This window comes from Dasypus novemcinctus, chromosome 6 (genome assembly GCF_030445035.2).
Source record: "Dasypus novemcinctus isolate mDasNov1 chromosome 6, mDasNov1.1.hap2, whole genome shotgun sequence".
NCBI lineage: Eukaryota > Metazoa > Chordata > Mammalia > Cingulata > Dasypodidae > Dasypus > Dasypus novemcinctus.
In genome coordinates, this window is record NC_080678.1 from 76,311,928 (window position 1) to 76,333,960 (window position 22,033).

At 37.5% G+C, this 22,033-nt stretch overlaps 1 protein-coding gene and 1 pseudogene across 4 annotated transcripts in view; both read right to left on the reverse strand.

Moving 5' to 3' along the window:
• Window positions 1–22,033, reverse strand: part of CTNNA3 (catenin alpha 3) — a 1,802,485-nt gene that overhangs the window by 1,484,271 nt on the left and 296,181 nt on the right. The window lies entirely within an intron of this gene.
• Window positions 18,224–18,345, reverse strand: LOC111767084 (small nucleolar RNA SNORA68; annotated as a pseudogene).

The window sequence follows — 22,033 nt, forward strand, 5'->3', positions numbered from 1 at the left end:
TGGTTACTCAGGAAGCTAACTATAGAACTGCCACATGATCCAGCAATCCCACTGCTGGGTCCATATCCAGAAGAATTGAAAGCAGGGACACAAACAGATATATGCACACAAATGTTCATAGCAGCATTATTCACTACTGCCAAAAGTTGGAAGAAACACAAACGTCCATCAACAGATGAATGGATAAGCAAACTGTGGTATATGTATACAGTGGAATATTACTCAACTGTCAGAAGGAATGCAATATTAACAAACAAGATAACATGGATGAATCATGAAGACCTTATGTTGAGTGAAGTAAGGCAGGGTCTGAAGGACAAAAATTACATAACCTCACCGATATGGAATAAGCAAATTGAGCAGCCTCACAGAGGTAGAATCTGGAAGATTGGTTTATAGGAGACAGAAAGGGAATAGAGGGTGGTAAGCCAATGCCCATAAGGGCAAAATCTATAATAAGGTGGAAGGATGTGTTTGGGAAGTGTGTGTGCATGACAGTGGTGAGTGATATAATTGCGTTTGGCAGTGTCAGTCTGTGAGGGGGAGCGGGGGGGGGCTGGGTTGGACTATCCATGGAACTGGGGAGAGGGTCAAGGGAAGGAAGAGATGAACTCTGCAGATTTTGCAGGCCTGTGGTTAAACCTATAATGGAAATATTCTTTTGTCAAAAATGGGAAGGTTGCTAGTGTCAGGTATTGGTGTCAGGTGTTGGGTATGGAGGGGTACATGGGATACAACACACCTGAGGCAGACTTCTATGGAATATCTAAGTGTTCATCTTGTCATAGTTTCTTATATCAGTGGATGGAGACCCACACAATAAATAGGAAAAAATTAAACTCCCATCCTGGGGAGTCTTGCTATGTTCTCAATCAGAGGGACAAGACTCCCTCAAGAACATAGGCAATGCTTAATAAAAGAAAACAGACTAATATGTCAGGCCCTCAATATTATTGCAAGTAAATATGAATCTTATTCTTCAAAAATGAAACTTAGTGATTACCATAGGTTCTGAGGGGAGGAAGAGGGAAGAATAGAACAGATAGAACATAGGGCGTTTTTAGGGTATTAGAATTGTTCAGCATAATCTTGCAATAAAAGATATAGGCCACTTCAAATTTTGTCAAAACCTATAAAAGTATATGGTCCAAAATGTAAACCATAATGTAAACCTTTGACCATGCTTCAATATTTGTACATCAATTGTAATAAATGTACCATCCACATGTAAAATGTTATTAATAAAGGAGAGGTGAAAAAGGGAGGGCATTAGGTATATGGGAATCACCTGTATTTTCTATATGACTTTTCTGTATCCTAAAACTTCTCTGAAGATAAAATGGAAGAAATAAGACACTGGTGGAATATATGGAAGAAAATGTCACTGTACATAAAAGACAACAGAATTTAAAGTTATGAGAGACACAATGTCTAAAATTTCATTTTTTTATTTGACACTGTTTTAAATGTTTTTATTTTATTGACTATTTTTAAATTATTATTCATTTTCTTATTAATTTATTTGGTTATTTTGTTGGCTTCATTTTTGGAGAGGTTTTGGATCACAGAGGGGTCACAGCAATGGCAGGGAAGGATCACTGGTGCGGGGTGTCAAGTGATGTAGGGATGCATGGGAAGGGGTTCACCTGGTGCATGCCTCTAAGACATGAATATGTTCAAATGTTCATGGGACATTGTCTCAGTAGGTGGAGAATCACACAATAACCAAAAGAATATTGAATTCCATCCTGGAGTGTTCTTCTACAGTCTCTAATAGGACAGCAAGAATCCCCCGAATGAAAAAGCGATGTCTAGTGAACAAAGACAGACGATTATGCCAAGCCCTTGACATTGATGATTATACTTATGAGTCTTTTCTTGTGAAATTGAAACTAGTATTGTATACTGCCTAAGAGTTACCTCCTGAAAGCTTCCTTGTTGCTCTAATGTGGACTCTCTCTAAGCAAAATGCAGCATATAAATGCACTTACATTTCCCCGAGCATATGACATGACTCCCAGGGATAAGCCTCTCTAGCACCAAGGAATTATTACCAAGCACCAAATAGCAATGCATCTGGAAGAAGACCTTGACCAAAAGGGAATGGTAAACACAAATAAGTTTTTCAGGCTAAGAGATGTCAAAAGCGAGTCAGAAGGTCATTTCAGAGGTTGAGCTTATGCATGTCTCAGCAGGATTATACTGGCTGCCACAGTAAACATGCCTCAAACAGTGAGGTTCCTTAGGGCTCTAGAGATATCCAGAAACTGTAAGTAGGGCAGACAGCTCAGGAATTCAGCACTGTCAGTGGGCCTTACTTTGGAATTTACGTTCCTCAGTGTAACAGAGTTAGACTCATTTATAGGTTCTCTACACATGATTCTTCTGCCCCTTTTGAGTCTAAAATTAGCACTATACTTGATAAATAAATGTCCCAGAGACTTAAATATTTGGTCCACCCATGTGCCAGTTGAACCCTGAATTTCAGGAGAGTTGCAACACCTACTCTCCAGTTCTTTGGATTCACCCAGGACAATTAACAAGGAGGTGATAATGGACAATGCCCATCCCAAGGAACAGAGTGTCTGCAACTGCATGCAAGATACCTCCATCCATTTGCCCCATGGGATCTAAGCCCCCTCTCACTTAGAAGTAGAGTGGGCATCACCATCCCCAAATCCTAAAGATTCGGGAATTAACAATGGACTACATTAGACTTATTATTATTCTACTATAGACTTATTATTATTCTAGCAATGGATGTACTCTCATCACTGATGTAAAGGCAGTGGCCACTAGAGGTTCTGAGGGATAAGGGGGCAAAATAGGTGTAAAATGAGGGTTCATCCATGGCAAGGGAAAAGCATTGGTGTGGGGTGTCAGTGATGAGAGATACATGAGAGGAAGTTCACCTGGGCATACATATAAGGTATAAATCTGTTCAAACGTTCATGGGGCATTGCCACAGTGGGTAGAGATTCATACAACAACTGAAAGAATTCTGAATTCCCATCCTGGGGAGCTCTGCCACATTCTCTAATAGAACAGCAAGAATCCCCCAAGTACAAGGGCAATGACCAGTGAAGTATGGTCCATTGACAGGCCCTGATATTGATGGCTATGTTTATGAGCCTTTGGCTCTTGAAATTGCAACTTAGCCTAGTGTTGTAGAGTGTCTAAGAGTTACCTCATGAGAGCCTCCATGTTTCTCAAATGTGGCCACTCTCTAAGCCAATCTCAGCATATAAATGTATTACCTTGCCCCAGCATGGTACATGACTCCCAAGGATGAGCCTCACTGGCACTGAGGGATTACTACCAAACACTGGCTGGTGATGCAACTGGAAAAAGACCTTGAATAAAAGGGGGAAATGGTAAAGACAAATTAGTTTATATGGTTAAAAGACTTCAAATTGAATTGGGAAGTCATCAGAGAGTAATGCTTATGCACATTTCAGCAGGATCTTATAGACAGTCAAAGTAGACACTACCCCCAAAAAGTGGGGTTTCTGAGGCCTACAGAGACATTCAGGTCCTACAGTCATGGCAGTTAGCTCCAGAGTTTGGTGCCTTGCCATAGAGCCCTAGTTTGGAGTTTTTGCTCCTGAGAGTGACAGAGCTGGACTCAGATGTGACTTCTCTACACATGCCTCTTCTGTACCTTTTATTGAACCTGTAGTTGGCACTGGAGTCTATAGGTGTATGTCTAAGAGACTTGAATCTCTGGGCTATCCATATGCCAGTTAGACCCTGGGCCTCAGCAAAGTTTCAACACCTACTCTCCAGTTCACTGAACTCACCCAGGACAACTAACAAGGAGGTGAGAATGGACAACCACCACACCAAGGAACGGAGAGAGTCTATAACTGCAAGCAAGAGAGTCCCACCCATCAGCCATATGGGATCAAAGCCCCCTCTAAATTAAAGGTGGAGTAGGCATCACCATCCCAGAATACTCAGAGCTAGAGAATAAAATATGGGCTAGAGTGGACTTACTGGTATTCTACTATAGACTTATTCTGATTCCAGCAATGGAAAAAATTATATCATTGATGTGGAGACAGTGGTCACTGGAGTTGTTGAAGGCAGGGAGAGGGAATAAGAGGTGTAATATGGGGGCATTTTTGGGACTTGGAATTGTCCTGAATGACATTGCAAAGACAGATACAGGACATTATATGTCCTGCCATAACCTACAGAATGGAGTGGGAAAGAGTGTAAACTACAAAATAAACTACAACCCATGCTGTGTGGCAATGCTCCAAAATGTGTTCATCAATTGCAATGTACCACACTAATGAAAGAAGTTGTTAATGTGGGATAAGTGGGAGGTGTGGGGAGTGGGGTATATGGGAAATTCCCTATATTTTTTTATGTAACATTTTATGTAATCTATTTATCTTTTAAAAATAAATAAAAATATATATATATTTTTAATTGTGGGGCTACTGAGGTTCTGGAGACAACCAGACACTACTGACAGCTCAGGAGTTTGGTGCCCTTCCAGTGGGAATTTATGCTTTGGAATTTATGCTCCCCAGTGTGACAGAGTTGGACTCAGTTGTGGTTTCCTTACACCTGGCTCTTCTGACCCTTCTATTTGAATCTATTGTTAGTACTAGAGTTGATAGATTTATGTCCAAGAGACTTAAATCTTTGGGCTTTTCACATGCCAGTGAGGCCCTGAATCTTAACAGAGTTGCAACACCTACTCTCCCATTCATTGGACTCACCCAGGACAACCAACAAGGAAATGATGATGGACAATAACCATCCCAAGGAACAGAGAGAGTCTACAACTGCAAGTAAGATAGTCCTATCCACTTGCCCCATGGGATCTATGTTCTCTCTCAGTTAGAGGTAGAATGGGCATCACCATCCCAGAATCCTCAGGATTGGGTAAAGAACAATGGACTAGAATAGACTTACTGTATTCTACTATAGACTCATTGTTATTCTAGCCATGGAAGAACTTTTATCATTTGATATGGAAGCAATGGCCTCCATAGGTTCTGAGGGAGGGAAAAGGAAAAACAGATGTAATATGGGGGCATTTAAGGACATTGGAATTGTCCTGAATGACATTACACTGACAGACACAGGCCATTATATATCTTGTCATAACTTACAAAATTGTGTGGGAGAGAGTTTAAACTACAGTGTAAGCTATAATCCATGCTTAGTGGCAATACTCCAATATATGTTCATCAGTTATATCAAATGTACCACACTAATGAAGGATGTTGTTAATGTGGGAAAGTTTGGAAGAGATAGTGATTAGGGCATATGGGAACCCCCTCTGTTGTTTATATAACATTTATGTAATCTAAGAATCCTTAAAAAAAAATTTTTTTTTAATTTTGCCTTCTACTTTTTGTCTGAAATGACTCCTTTTAACCTCTTTACCTTAATCCCACCATCTCTGAAAGGCGCTAATATATTTGTGACTATGGAAAGAATGTTATTTTGTTTTGTGAAGAATTTTGAAGATCAATAGCACTGTCACAATTATGACTCCTCTCTAAAAGTTTAAGATTTCAACCTTTGCTTCTTACTGCCTTTTTATGCAGGATAAATAATGCATTCTATTTCTTGTCACTGTCACAGGATTCTTGAAACCTCTTATTTCATTCCATTAGTTTAAAAAAATACAATACACATGTATAATAACTTTTCATTGAATGCTTGTTTATATAAAGTTATCAAATAAAAATGTTATGCCATCCACTCGCTACCATCAAGTTAGCTCATCATCTTACATCCCCTACCTGAACATTTATGTCAAGTCTGAAGAGCTTCATACACCTCTCCTGCTTCTCCTTTCTGTAGGAAAATGTATAGGAAGTGGGAGAACATGGAAAATCAGAGAATGAAGGAGAAAAAACAGGAATGGATGTAATAAGAAGCCTGTGAGAGAAATGAAGGAACACAAATTAAAGGGAAATGGAGAGATAAGAGGTGTGTATATCAGCATGTGTACAAGTGTGTATTTGGGGTGTGCTTTTGTACCACTGATCACAAGGAGACAGTCAAAAAGAGGTCATTTTTAATTGCTTTGACTGATCTGCTACAGAACAGGAACTGTGATGAAGACAGCAGCAAACAGGGAAGACTTAATACCAATCAACACATGGTGACTATAATAAATTGTTATGTATCAATGCATGAGTTTTCCAGAAATCGCAAACAGAATGATAACAAAGCAAAAAAATGCTAACCCAATTAAATACACTGTTGCCGGTGAAAGGTAGCAACATTAAATTCCTCAGAGTATTCTGAGAATATCAGCCCAGCATTGTTCTGTACCAGGAACAGTTGGAAACCTGCAAATGTATCTTTCCTTTTAGGAATTGCCACAAAAAGTAGATATTAAAGAAACAACTAAATAGATGTTTCTATTTACCCAAACAGGCTGAAGAGGAACTTAAGTGAACTGTCTCAGGCAGGATGAAGCTACACTTCACCCAGAATGAAAAAATACCCAAGGGTATGATTTCCTGTGCTGTTCAGAAAGTGATGGAAGAGTTAAATAAATAGGTGGAGACAAGGAGAGGAAAAGTTTTAAAGGTTCACACCTTGGAAGATATTTAAGTAGGAGAGTACATTGCAAAGTTCACAAGATTGCTCACATAGTATATTTTACCATTATAAAACCTTTAATTAAATATCTATCTCCATGTATCTTTCGACATCTAAACCCAATTAAATGCCAACTGAAATAGCATTAAATTACTACCCATACATAATTCCCTCCTACTTCCATAAATAAAGCAAGAAAAGTAAATGGCACTAAAAACAGCTGTGGTGTCCCTCACATACACAGAAAGAAACTCCATAAAACACAAATGTTCTGAGATATTAAATTTGTAAAAAGAACCAACACAGATTCATTCTGATGTGCTCACAATTTTTCTTATTTTTTTTACTATTACCTAATTCATTCTTTTACCTCTGTATAGTGTCCTTACTCCTAGTTATTACTAATTAGTGATTTTATAAAATAGATAATTTGGAAAACAAGTTTAATTCCCATCCTTCTTTCAGTTTGATATATATAACATCATATCAAACTGATATAATGAGAAGGTAACTAATATGAAGAAGTTTACAAAATTGTAATTTAGGAGGTTTCTTGTGTACCTTCAAATGGGCCTTTAAAAAGATGATAATATTAAAATTAGAAAGTGAGAAAATTTTGACTATGGAAGAACTTCATGCTTTTTGGGCAAACATTTCCGTCCAGAGTAAATAGTAGATTTATAAAAGAGAAAGTGAATCAATAATGGTACCTGAGGAAGAATAAGACAAACAGCATGAGGGGTCTTTAAAAAGTAAGGAAAAAATGAAACAAGTGAAGAAAGAATGAAAGCAGTTTCTAAGCTTTATCTACAGAGGGCCGTGGAGGGACTGGGGTAGAGGAGAGATAACAGATAACTCTGAACAAGAGAGAATGTGTTAAAATAAAATACCTGCCAAAACTAATCAATAGTGACCAAGAGCAGATCTGTGGTTGCCTATGGCCAGGGCTGGGAGTGAGGAGACCTGACTGCAAAGAGGCTCAGGAAACTTTCTGGACTAAGAGAAATATTTTATATTTTGATTGTGGTGAGGATTACATGAGTAACTGCATTTCCCAACAGGCATTTCCCCCTCCCAATTAGAAACAGAGTGGGCATCACCATCCCCAAATCCTCAAAATTGGGGAATGAACAATGGACTAGAGTAAACCTATTATTATTCTAGCAATGGAAGAACTTTTATCATTGATATAAAGGCAGTGGCCACCAGAGGTGAAGGGAGGGAGAGGGAAGAATAGGTGTAACATGGGGCATTTTTGGGACATTGGAATTGTCCTGCATGACATTGGAATGATGGATAACAGGCCATTATACATTTTGTCATAACCTATAAAATTGTGCAGGGCAAAGGGTAAACTACAGTCCACAGTTAGTGGCAATGCATCCATATGTGTCCGTCAATTGTAACAAATGTACCACACTAATGAAAGATGTTGTTAATGTGGGAAAGTGTGGGAGGGGAAGGGGTCGGGGCATATGGGAGTCCCCTAAATTTTTTTTTTATAAATGTAACATTCATGTGATCTAAAACTTCTTTAAAAATAAAAAAAATCGATAGAACTTCAGTACGTAAATTGTGAAACCTAAGATAACCATGGACTATTGTTAGTCATATGATCAGGGAAGCGGATGCGGCTCAAGTGATGGGAAGACCTACCAGGTGGGAGGACCCAGGTTCAATCCCTGGGACCTCCTGGTGAAAAAGAAGAAGAGCCAGTGCCCATATGGTTAGCTGAGTGCCCATGCAATGAGCTGAGTGCCCGCACGAGTGCACGCATGGTGAGGCGAGGCCCAGGTGATGAGCAGAGTGCCCACATGGGGAGCCAAGTTCCTGCACAGTGAGCCAGCGCCCAAGCAAGTGAGTCAAGCAGCAAGATGATGATGACGCAACAGAAGAGATGAAGGGGAGAGACAAAGTGAAGCACAGCAGAGACCAGGATCTGAGATGGCACAGCTGATAGGGAACCTCTCTCCACATCAGAGGTCCCCAGGATCAAATCCCAGTGAATCCTAGAGGAGAAAAAAATGGGAAGAGAAGACAAAAAAGAGAAACAGATACAAAAGATCACACAGCGAATGGACACAGACAGCAAAAACAGCAGGGTGGGGGAAGAGAAAGGGGAAGGGGGGAAAATAAATAAATAAATCTTTTTTTAAAAAATAGTATAATTATAAAAATGTACTATCATCTATTTTTTTATTTTTTTATTTTTTATTGACTTTGTAATAATATTACATTAAAAATATATATGTGAGGTCCCATTCAACCCCATCCCCCCACCCCCCCTCTCCCCCCCCCCAACAACACTCGTTCCCATCATCATGACACATCCATTGGATTTGGTAAGTACATCTTTGGGCACCTCTGCACCTCATATACATTGGTTCACATCATAGCCCATACTCTCCTCCATTCTATTATTGTAACAAATGTTCCACGATACCAATGCAAGTTATTAATAGGATGAACCATTTTATGCATGGTTGTTTTGTAAATCCACAACTTGTCTAATAAAGAAAAAGAAATTTAAAGCATGTATTTATTGTACACAATAAAGTTACTTTAAAAAAATAAATGCCTGATAACACGTACTCTTAGTCATATATCTGACTAAGAGCATAGGAGAAAGAGAACCAGACAGGCTGCTAAGAATAAATAAAGCAAGGGAAGTATAAAACTACCCCATAATCTTAAAGAACAATATGTTCTAGAAGAGTAAATTTTATAGAATATTGGAGCTTATATTTTTTAAAACCTCCTATTTTTCTAACTCATTTCCCTTAGAATTCTATCCCAATACTCTAATGCATTGGGCCACTGAATCCTTTAATCACCTCAATTTTTCTCCCACACATACAAACACCACCACGATCACACCACCACATCCCTGTCCCCTATCCTGTCTTAACTTGGGTTTTAAGAGCTGATTTTTATTTTTCCTGAGGTATCAGAGGCCAGGGATTGAACCCAGGACCTCATAAATGTGGGAAGCCAGCATTCAATCACTGAGCCACATCAGCTTCCCTGCATTGGTTTTGTCATTTGTTTTGCTTGTTATTTGATTTTGTTTTTTCAGGAGACACCAGGAACTGAATTCAGGACCTCCCATATGGGAGGCGGGAATTCAACTGCTTGAGCCACATCTGCTTCCAAGAGCTGATTTTTTTAAGTATTATCTCTGAAAGGCTTATGAAACAAAGATTTAGATCACTTTCTAGGGAAGTTATCAAAGGTCTCTTGTTTTTCACTGAAGCCCCCATTCAGGCACACAGAATAGAGAAGCAAAAATTTAGCTGAGTTGACAAATGAGCTGAATTGACCAGGTTGACAAAATGAGGCAGGGTAGAAGGAAAAGAAAAAGACACCCAGGGCAGCACAGTTAATATGGCCGGGAGGTGTGAGAGGAGAAGAGGAGGTTGGACAAGCACGAAGACCCAGCTCAGAAGCAATAGCCACTGCTTCTGTGAGAGCAAAACCAATGTTTTGTTCACTAGTGTATCCCTAGACCCTAGCAAACAACTACTTTGTATATAACTGATGCTCAAAAAATATTTGACAAATGTATGGACGGATGGATGATATACAGATAAACAAATGAATGGCTTGAAATGGAGGGTTTTGTTAGTTATGATAAAGAATCTGGATTTTGCCTTAAAATCGAGCCTTTACTATAGTAATGGAGATAGACAACTAGTTATGGTATGTATAAGTAATTTATTAGTCATTGCAGTCAAAGTACCACAATTTCCAAATGATTACCTTCTTAAAATAAACTAGACCCTATTCAAGAATGTCCCTATAATAAAACTAAATTTGATAGTTTATTTTTGTTACATAAAATTTATTACATACTTTTTATTTTATTATATAATTTTAACTAAGAAAATAACACAAGTTCCTTATAATAAGTCAAACAATACAAAAATAAATAAAGAAAAAATTACTCTCCCCCAGACTGCTCTGACATCTTATTCCCCTGAGGTAACAAACACCCATCAAGAAGAAAATGTTTTGCATTTATACTCTTATCCCCTCCTCCACGTTCATATATATATACAAATATAAAATGTTTTTCTATTTGTTTGGTCATAACACTATTGACAAAGAAAGATACTTTGTACTAAAATCTATGATATACAGATAAAATTTCTAATTTCCAAATTTATTGTTAAAGTTGCCCATTATATTCTTTTTTATTTTAAATATTTCTATAATTTTATATAATAAATATTTTTGTTTTCACTTTTTACGGTAATGAGGCTTATTGGCAGTTTGCTTATTATATGGATCTTATCAGGAACCCAAATGACTTCCATGTGACCAATTCAATGTTCAATTTTCAGTCTTTATCTTACTCAGCAGCATTTGACACAGTTGATTATTTTTTCCTTTTAGAGATTTCAAGTGAATTTTCTTCCCAGCTTGGGGGATGCTGATTCTCAGTCTTCTTTCTATTCCTCTTCATTTCTCCTGACCTCTAAGTGCTGGAGTGCCACAGAACTCGGGCACTGTTCCTCTTCTCCATTTAGTTCAGTGGCATTAATTCTCATTTTTATGCTGTCTACTCCAAATGTGTACCTCGAGCCCCAACCTCACTATTCAATTCCTTTATTGCCATTCAACAGCTTCTCTTAACTGTCTACAAGGAATTCAATCTTCACACCAAAACTAAACTCTCCACCCACTTACCCACCCAAAATTAGCACGACCAATAATTTTGTTAAATTGGGGAATTGGTCATTTAGAAAATTAAGGACTAAATTTACCTCTACTCCTTCTATCTATTTTTAAAGTGACCACAATAATTATCTCAAGTACCTTAGTAATAGCAGGAAAAAATCTAAGAATTTTACTTTACTCAGGAAAGCTGCCCTTTAACTAGAAATTAAATTGACAGAATCTCAAATATATAAAAACCCAGAAAGCAGAACACTTAGGAGGACTTCCTTAAACAATTCCTAAGTCAGAAAATCCAGCATCCAGGAGCAAAATCAAAACAATGAATTCAGTACTAGGGAAATAATAGAAAAAGGGCTGGTTGTGAGCACAGAATCAATTTTAAAATAGTACAAAAAATAAAAAGTAATTTAATAATAATAAAGGAAAAACAGGTGTAGCTCAGTGGTTGAGCACCTGCTTTGCATGTAGGAAATCCTGGGTTCAGTCTCCAGTACCACCTAAAAAAACAGTACAAGGTTAAATAATTTTGATAACTGGGGTTACAGAATAAAGGGTACATGTAATGAACCTAGACAAGCAATAATCAATGTACATAGAATAAAATGTCAATACTCACAGCACAGGAGAGGGGGACTGGTAGAAGGTACATATGTGTTATTTTCTCGTCTCCCCTTGCAAATCACAAATGGTCACCTTGTTCTCTGGATCTACACCCACTTTGTCCTCTCTAGACCTTTACATCCCTCCCAACCATGCCTTTTTCCTGTGGCCATCACTGTACCAGTGAATACAGAGTGACTGAAATAGGCTCCCAATGAGTTGAGTTTAGTTGAACATGTGAAATATGATGTTAAAAAAATATATTAATTCCAAGGCTTTGCAATGGTTTATTCTTTTTCATAACAATAAGGGGAGATGTTTTAGGCTCTAAAATCTCTTGTGGTGAAGAAATATTTATCTGATTGCACATCAACAGCTCCTCCACTTTTACTCCAATCTCTTTTTCTTTCATGAAATTCAAGTAAAAGTAAATTAATACTTGGTATTTAAAATGCCACGTATACTGTGATCCCATTTTCCTAAAATTACATCTAGCTATATTTTCTCAGTATAGACACATTGAAAGATGTCTGGAAAGATGTTTAAATGTTCAGAAGGGTTATTTCTGGAAGGGAAAATGTAGAGTGATTTTCTGCCTTCTTACTTTTCTGAAATGTTTAAATTTTTATAATAAGCATATGTCATTTTTATAACAATAAAGTTATTGAAATTTTTGCTTAGGGCCTTAGCACAGAGCGATTCTAAAAGTTAACTCTAGCCAAGTTTACCCTATCACTATGATCGACAAAAACTAGGCCTTGCATGACTCCATATAAATGGAAGGAATCAATATGTAAGATGGAAAGTCCTCAAAGATCTTGTTCTGTGTATTATATTGATTTCTTTAACTGTAATAAATGTTTTATGCTTATATTGGTTTAATGTCATCTAGCCTATGACAGAGTCACTTATTGCATCATTCCTTGTGACAATATGGTATAAGATAATTAAAAACAACGTCCCAAAAGATCGCAGCGTAAGAACACTACTTAAGGAATAGAGAATTTTCATACCTATGAAATAACAAATATCATATCTTACCTCCTCACAGAGCAGGAAGCTAATGATTTTTCCCTTGGAAACAAAAAGCAGTTAATAATACCAATACTTCCAAATTCACATAATAATTAAACAGCCCTGACCTTAACCTTTTTTTATTCATTCAAAGCATTCTTTTAACTTTTGGTTTTAGTTTTCAAAACAACAAAAAGGCATTATTAAACTACCTTCAATAGCTGTCACCAAAATCTTATCTTTAACAAACATATACAACAGACCTATTTGCATCCAACACTCATTTCTTTATGCTTAAAAGCAGTAAATGTTTGAAAAGCTGTCAATCTTCTTTTCAGTCTGATTTTCTTTTGACAGAAAATATTAAATAGCAATTATCTGTTGACTTCATAAGAGTTTATATCATTTTGGGTTTTAAGGTCAAATATGCTGCTTTCAGATCTATGTTCATTAGACGCTCTTTTGTATATTTCATAAACATTTCAACTATGCCTTCTTGGAGTGACCATTATAAAGTCACCAATGAGGGAAATTACCTTTATTTTATTTCTGTAGTCCTTGTGAGAAACTGTAGCTTAAACACTTTAAAAGTAGGAGGCATTTTAATAAACCTTTACTTTACTAAAATATAGTCATAATAGAGGCAAAACAGGAAGGTCCTCACAGGCAAAGAAAAGAGAATTTTTTATGGGGAAAGGGACAGATGGAAGATGTAAAGACATTCTTTTGAGTTAGACGTGCTAATAAGCAGGGAGAAATCCCTATTAGGTGTTGAATATTTATTTACCTCTTACTTACCCAGAGATTAGGTACCTTGGTCACTCTATTCTAAATGGAAAGTAATAGAATATTTTATCTAAACTACCCTGAATCAGTTACACTAATTTTAGCAAAATGCAATTGAAAAATTTACCAGAATTATCTCAATCTTGGGAGAGAGAAGGGTTACATCTTCATTTACTTTCTATCCTGCTTTCTTCCACAATGACCTTGTGACCTTCAGCAAGTCACTTAACACTAGGTCTTAGTTCTTCATTTGTAAAATAAGGAAGTTAGCCTAGATCTCAATGTTGGGAGAATCACAGAATCTACAGAAAGGAGAACTACTGGGGTTTTTTTCCCTCAGTGAAGTGCATATATACATAAACGAAAAAACTAACGATGTTCTACAAGGTCCAACACTGGTTGACTATGAGCCCTTTCCTCTAAGCTCAACTCCCTGATTTCATGTCTACGTTCACTCCACTCCAGCTACACTGGCCTCCTAGCACTTTTTGGAACACGACAAGCAAGCTCACCTTAGGGCAATTACATTGACTGTTCTCTATACTGGGAACTTTTATTTTTTATTTTTTATCTTCAAGTCCTTGGTCAAATGTCACTTTACCAAAAAGAATTACTCTAATCACCTTGTTTAAACTTGTAATCCACATCCCTTTCCAATAGTACTGATCTTTGTCTCTTGCTCTAAATTTTTTGTCAAAGTACCTAGTTTAGCTGTGGAGAAGAGAGTTAACATATCAAGCCTGACTCTTTGAAAGAGTTGCTGACAAGGTCTAGGAACTTGGATTTCAGGAGGGTTTCCACATTCCGAAACAGGTAACCGTGGCTCACTATGCTTAAATTATTTGTACAAACAACACGGTTTATGCTGGATACCTATGTAGCATGGAAATTTGGTGCATGCCAGGCAGACAGAACCTACATGACCAGTCCCCCATAAAAACCCTGGGTACTGAGACTCTGGTGCGCTCGCCTTTTAAGTATTTCACACGTTGTCACAACTGGATGCTGGGGAAATTGAGCCCTTCTTGTGTAACTCCTCTGGGAAAGGACTTCAGCAGCATGTGCCTAGTCTTCCCTGGTCTTCCCCAGGCATTGCCCCATATACCTTTTCCCTTTGCTTATCTTGCTCTGTATTCTTTTGCTGCAATAAATTGTAGCTGTGAGTTCAATTATATGCTGAGGAGTCCTAGTGAATCATCAAACCTGGGAGTGGTCTTGAGGACCCTCTCCAAACTAGAACACTCCAAAATGTACCTATAAATTATGTTCACTGTCTGTCTCCATCTATAAAAATGTAAGTTGTTTCAGGGATGGAAATGTTAGTTTTGTTCACTGGTGTCTCCCAAGGGCCCAAGAAGTTGCCTAGTATTTAATAGGTATTCAGTAAATATTTACTGAGTAAATGGATATGCACAAAATTTTGCAACTAATTTTAGGAAGTTAATGGCACTCCCTAAGAAAGAAAGCCCTAATCACTGGGGTGAGAATTTCCTGAAATTGAAAACAATATAAATTTAAGGAGGAGAAAAGGTAAAAGGAATTTCACATGTTCAGCTGAGCTAACTTGGAAATAATGTTTTCAGAATTAAGTATGATAGCATGTTATAAACTCTAAGAAACGCTGGATATACAAAGCCCTTGATGGAAACAATGTTTTCATTTTTCTTGGAAACAAAGGCTTCAAAATTAGACTTGGGGATCCTCCTAAAACAGACTTTTGAAGCTCAGTAATCTTCTGAGACAAGTTAATCTAGTGCAGTCTCATAGCCTCCTTCTTTAAAACGAAAAACATGGAAAGTTAAAGAAATGTTAAAGAGGAAATTGGAAGACATAAACTTTGAGAACGGAGCCAAATATTCTTTGACTATGTGCAGAACAGATGGGGGAGGGTGGGAGGAAGAGAAGTTCTTCTTATTGTTAGCTAAATCTTCAAGGAATCAAAAAACAGCCTGCAAAGCACTCTAATGTTAGCAATACTACAATAGAGAGAAACATGAGCTTGGGTACACATGTTTTACCATATTTAATCTTTTTCCGGTAGTAAAATTATTAGGCCATATATTTATTTTGGCAAGAAACTTTCTGACTTACAGATATAATGCTCATGAAACCAAATTTCAGGTTGGATCCACAAAGGAAGCATATGAATATGCTCAGATATGGGGGGGCATAGTAGGAGTTTAATAAATGCCCATAAAGTTAATAAACCTGCCTGGCAGGTATTCAAAAACTGTTAGTGAAACGAATAAATGTGTGCAAGACACTGCGTTAGGCATTGATGATAGCCTCAGTGTAAGCCATGCAGGTCTTAGTTACTATTCATAGTAAATCCAAGAGTATAGGAACTGGGGGGAAGGGGTTAAAAGGCAGTCTCTTGGTCAGTCAGTAAATTGAAAGAAGAGAATTCAGACCAGAAAAAGAAATGTCTGCTGTTTTTAATTAATCAAATCCTGAAGTAATTACTTTTAGATATAAAAACAGATGCCAAGTCTTATTCAAGTTTTGCAATTTTTATCATTAAATTACTTAGCCAACAACTTCTTTAAACACTCTTCCCTTCCTCTTTCCTCCCTGTCTCTCTGCTTCTCTCCCCACCATACACACACACGCACACACACACACACACATTTTGGTTCTGTTAAAGCTGTGTACATCTTGAATATCTTTATAGAAAAGTTCTTTGTGGACCAACTCCAATGGCATTTTAACATAAGATACAGAATTATGAAATTGTTTAAAATTTTAAGCACAAAGGTAGCCAGTTTCAGAGAGATAACATGAGTACCAGTTATCAAATCACTTATCCTTATGTTTAAAAATAATTGGAGAGATATTCTATGTTTATGGCTAGGAAGACTCTATTTATTAAGATGTCAATTCCTCCCAACTTGATATATAGATTCAACACAATCTGAATAAAAATCCAAGCAAGTTATTTTGTGAATATTGACAAATTGATTCTAAAGGGTGTATGGAAAGGCATAAGACCCAGAATAGCCAACACAATACTGAAGCTGAATAAAGTCAAAGGACTGACACTACCCAACTATAAAGCTACAATGATGAAGACAGAATGGATTTAGTGAAAGATTTAAACAAATAGATAATGGGACAGATAGAGAGCCCAGAAATATTTGAGTAGAAAAATATAGTCAACTGATTTTTAACAAAGGAGCAAAAGCACTTCAGTGGAGAATGGATAGGGTTTTTTAACAAATGGTGCTGGGAAAACTGAACATCCCATTCACATGAAAGGAGAAAAAATGAATCTAGACATAGACATCACACCTTTCACAAAAATCAGCTCAAAATGGATCACAAACCTAAATGTAAAATTCAAAACTACAAAACTTCTATAAAATAACAAAGGAGAACATCTAGTTGACCTTTTGTTTGGTGATGACTTCTTAGATACAACCCCAAAAACACAATACATGAAAGAAAAAATATTGGTAAGTTGGACTTCATTAAAATTTAAAACTTATCCTCTGCAAAGGACTCTGTAAAAAGAATGATAAGGCAAGCTATATATAGGGAGAAAATATTTGCAGAAAACATATTGGACAAAGGACTTGTATCTAAAATATACAAGAACTCTTAAAATTCAGCAACTCAATTTAAAAATTGACAAAAGAGTTGAAGAGAAATCTCACCAAAAAATATAAAGCTGGCAATCAAGCACAAGGAAAGATGCTCAACATCATATATATTAGAAGATTACAAATTAAAAGAATGAGGTTCCACTATATACATACTAGAATGGCTTAAACCAGAAACCCCAGTAACACCAAATGCAGATGCAGATAGGGAGCAAGAGGATCTCCCATTCATTGCTAGTGGGAATGCTAAATGCTACAGTCACTTTTGGAAGACAGTTTTTCTATGAAGCTAACCATATGTTTACCATATGATCCAGCCATTGCACTTTCCACAGGAGTCGAAAACTATGTCCATACATAAACCTGCACACACATATTTGCAGCAGCTTTGCTCATAGTTGCCAGAAATTGGAAGCAATCAAGATGCCCTTCCATATATGAATGAACAAACTGAAACATCCATACAATGGAATATTATTCAGTGATTTTAAAAAAAGAAAGAAATGAATGTCCAAGCTGTGAAAAATGATGAAAGAATCTTAAATGTATAATTGCTAAGTGAAAGAAGCCATTCTGAAAAGGCTACATATGGTATGATTATAGTTGCAAATGTGTCACTGTTTCAGAACTTTTTTTTTGAGGAGGTGGGGGTTGAGCTGATTTACTGGGGCTGGTCCCAAGTGGGGACCCCTAGAAGAGGTGTTGAGCCTCTTGGTGGTGAAGCGTGGCTTGGGCCAGCACTGCAGCAGGTGGTGGGGCAGCAGGAACTTGATCTTGGAATCAAGGAACTGCTTGACCACTGGTAGCTCTTGCTGGCCAGAATTTCCTCTATCTTCAAGAGCTGGGTGGAGCGGACGCAAACTCAGTACAGCGCACCCATTTCGTGGTGGCGCACCCATTTCGTGGTGGCGCAGGAGCGGAACGCAGTCAGCCCCCCACCCCCGGCACCGTGCAGTGGCCCCTGGGGGTGTAGAACCTCCACATTCACTCTGAGGGGCACAGCACAGCCCCCCAAAGGCGATGAGATTCCCTTGCTGTTCGCACCACCACTTACACGAGAAACTGCAGTTCTTGGTTTGGTTGCGTGTCAGAATGGAGGTGGTTTGATTCGGGTTTTTTTGTTTTTGTTTTTGTTTTTTTGGTAGGTACCGGAACCGAACCCCAGGACCTCCTGTATGGGAAGAAGGCACTAAACCGATTGAGTCACATGCACGCCCCAGACCGAATTTTATGCTTAGATGATCTCAAATATTCCCTTGACTTTAAAATTCCCCATGACTGAAAACTCCAAATTTTACTTCTCCAGTCCAAACTTTTCCTCTGAAATTCAAACTCATATATACAACTTGATTTCTATTCTTGAATGCTTCACAGGAATCTCAAACTCAATATATGCAAAATGGAAACCATGGTTTGCTTGCTTTCCCCATCACATACCCCAAATATACCCCTCTTCAAGTCTTTACATCTAAGAAAGCAGCAGCTCCATCAATTGCTCAGGTTGAATTTGTGTATCTCATTTGATTACTCCTTCTCCTTGCCCCATACCAAATCCCTCAGAAAGACCTGTATCTAGGTGTACACATATCACAAATCCATCCACCCCTTCCTTGTACACTGACAAGATCCTAGCCTAAAACACTATCATTTTTCATTTGGGTTCCAACATGGGGAGAAAATACCATGCTTATAGTTGAACAAAAATGAATATTTTATAAAATTACAAAATATTATAAATGTAAAATAGATATTTAAGGAAGAAGCATCCTTACTGTGTTCAGTGGACACAATCACATTTTGTTTTCTTTATTGATGATTTATGAGACATTTATGATTTTTTTTAGTGCTTGGCCAAAGCTTTTATAGATATACACACATAGGCAAATGTGCATTTTCACTGTACCATAAATGTAGTATAATGTTAAATATCAGAATTCTGATTAGTAACATTCCAAATTAACTGGTTTTTACGATAGTCATTCTTACTAATTGATTTGGCCCCATAGATGCAAAGTTAAGTAAAAATAGGCAAAGAGTAGTGAACAGAAGTTTACTCAAAGTACATTTGACTGCTACATGAACATGGCAGAGAAGTTTTACCTTGACACTTGTAAGTTGTGTTCTAATATTTGAACACTCATCACTATTTTAAGAAAAAAAACTCAGACTCTACTACTGTCCAATTGCTGTAGGTGGACAGCATGATTTTATACATAAGATAAAATGTACACAATCACTCTCTTATAAAGTAACTCAAGTAGATGACTTTCTGAACCATTAAAATGGAAGGAGATTGAAAAACTCAAAACAACAAATATTTATTGAATGCCTACTATGTGAAAATGGTGCAGTGACTTACAATCCACATTGTCAAATAGACATAAATGGGTGATAAGTTAGGATCAGGTTTTTAGCTGCAGTGTACAGATACCCAAAATCACAGTGTTTTAACCAAGACAGACATTTACTGTTTTTCTATAAGGTCTGGAAGCAGGCTGTCCAGCGCTGATATGGCAGCTCTGCTCCACAAAGTACTCAGGGAATAAGGCCCCTTCCAACTTTTCATAGCACTCGCCTCAGGTATGGCCTTATTTCATAGTCCGAGATGGCAGCTGGAATTCCAACTATGACACCCACATTCCAGGCAGCAGGTCAGAGTCAAAGGATGTGTGCAGACTAACTTTTAAGCAAGTGTGCAGAATCTACCCAGAGAAATTTTCACTTACTTCTCATTAACCTTAATCATATCTCAGACATACAGTCACAAGGGAGGCTAGAAAATGTGGTTCTTCTTCCTGTTGGTCAGAATCCAGCAGAACTCTGTTATTGGAAGAAGGAGAAAACTCATATTGGGGGCAACCATCTGGCTGCTGCATCACTCTCCTCTTTCTATACCAAGCCTCATATTCCCAAATGTTCTCTGCCTAGTTTTTCCTAACCATGCCACAGAAGACAGCCTGGAGCATTTATTAAAAGTATGAGCTCTATACTTAAACTGCTTGGGCTTGAATCCAGGCATCAATGTTCCCTCATCTGTGAAGTGGATATGATTATAATTTCTACTCTTTGGAGTTGTTGAGGATTAATCGGTTTCTGCACAATGCTTGGCACACTAATGATAAACTCAATAAATGTTACATCATTACATCAATTCAGTCAAGAGGAAATGGGGAAAACTTCACTGCAGGTTGACTATCATCCTAATTCAATGTCACAGAGGCAGTCAGAAGAATAGAGAGCTACCACTACAGTTTTCATGAAAGTCCTGCTGCAACCCCAGACTCATCCAAAGGAACAATAAAAGGAACTGGCTTGTATAAAATCCATTTTCTCCAAAAACTGCTCCTGATTCACGACCACATGAATAAGGTTAAGCAGATGGTCTGAACACAGAGATGACTCCCAAAACCTTCTTTAGACAATGCCTGGGATGAACTGATATTCACCCTGCCAGGGAGAAAGAGAATACAGATAAGTAGGAAAAGCAATTAGGATGAGTATATTTGTTAAAGCCATTTTGTGCCAAAGCTAAGATCATAATTCAATATCCCTCTGCCCTGATCCTGTGAATAAAATGGTAGAATTCATGTTTGCTGAAAACATTCACCTAAAAATACTGTGAAATAACCTTAAACCATAAATCAGACAATAAGCTCAAGGCACAGGGAGATATCAAAAAGACAAAATAATTCATTTAGGACCTATTTAAAAGCATGTTAATTTTATTTTATCTTCCAAATATTTACTAGTCATAAATAAAGTGTTGTGGAGCCCAACATAAAATTCTTGTCCAACTGGGGGAAGAAAGTGAAGGAAGAAGAACAGAATGGGCTAGTTCAGAATTGGAAATGAAAATAATATGAAGACAGAATTTATCTGGCTTGTTTTTTCCAACATACACTCAAAATTGCTTTAAGCCTTTACTGATGAAAGTGATACTGTTTTTTTAAATAAATTAGTAATGGAAAAGCTGCTGGATCGTGGTGTTACCATAGTGTTGCTGGGTTATCACCTCTTTTTCACATTTTTCAGGCTTCTAATGTTACATTTAAGCTCCTGTTCGCAAACTGTGTTTCTTCTTTTATCTTTCTTGTGGCAAAAAAAAAATTATCTTACTTCAACTGCCAGAGTCCAAGCTTGTGAAATGCCGAATGAAGAAAAGAGAATAAACTGCTGTGCTTCCATTTCCCAACATCACTTGTGTGTAGCAGGAAGTCCCAGACATGGGGCCCAGGGAAATATCAAAAAGACAAAACAATTCATCTAGAACCTACTTAGAAGCATGTTAATTTTATCTTACAAATATCTCCTAATCATGGTATTATGGTAATCAATATAGAATTCTTGTCCAATTGAAAAAGAAAGAGAGGAAGGGAGGGAGGGAGGGGGGCACTAGTTCAGAATTGGAATAGAATGACCCAGACTCAATTACTCAAATGGTGTGACCATCTGAACATCTTTCCCTTCCTTGGTATCAGAGTGAGATGAATATATATCTGTTAACATCCTTGAGATAAAACATGGCATCTTTTCTAGCCAAACGTAACTTCACCAAAGCCAACTTCTTCCACATGCCTTAGAATTGGAAAGATATTTTTAGAGAAGTTAAAAACTCCCAGAATTTATCACTAAAAGTGAGTTTCATGAAGTGAAGAGGGGCCATAGGGAAAGCTTCAAACAGGATGTCTTTCCAGTGAATTTCATCTTTTCTCCTGAATTTGAGGCAAAAAGTTACTTGCTTCCATAATGAAATATAAAGGAAAATAGTTATTTAA